The sequence below is a fragment of the Nematolebias whitei genome, chromosome 9 (genome assembly GCF_014905685.2).
Source record: "Nematolebias whitei isolate Nwh7 chromosome 9, NemWhi1, whole genome shotgun sequence".
NCBI classification, from domain to species: Eukaryota; Metazoa; Chordata; class Actinopteri; order Cyprinodontiformes; family Rivulidae; genus Nematolebias; species Nematolebias whitei.
The window spans coordinates 28,106,923-28,107,190 of NC_056506.1; the positions used below are offsets into that span (position 1 = coordinate 28,106,923).

At 31.0% G+C, this 268-nt stretch overlaps 1 protein-coding gene across 1 annotated transcript in view; it reads left to right on the forward strand.

Annotated features, from left to right (window-relative positions):
* The window catches only part of ripk1l (receptor (TNFRSF)-interacting serine-threonine kinase 1, like), a 32,365-nt gene that overhangs the window by 8,344 nt on the left and 23,753 nt on the right, over window positions 1-268 (forward strand). The gene's annotated exons all lie outside the window — the stretch shown is intronic.

The window sequence follows — 268 nt, forward strand, 5'->3', positions numbered from 1 at the left end:
TAAAAGGAAAATATGAGGACTGTGACAGAATTATTATTATTTTTTTTTCATTTTATGTCCAATATCTGAGCAACTGTCCATGTTTTGGCTAATTTCTGTTTTATTTGATAAGAGCAAGTTACCAAACTGAGTATCTATCTATCTATCTATCTATCTATCTATCTATCTATCTATCTATCTATCTATCTATCTATCTATCTATCTATCTATCTATCTATCTATCTGTCTGTCTGTCTGTCTGTCTGTCTGTCTGTCTGTCTGTCTGTCT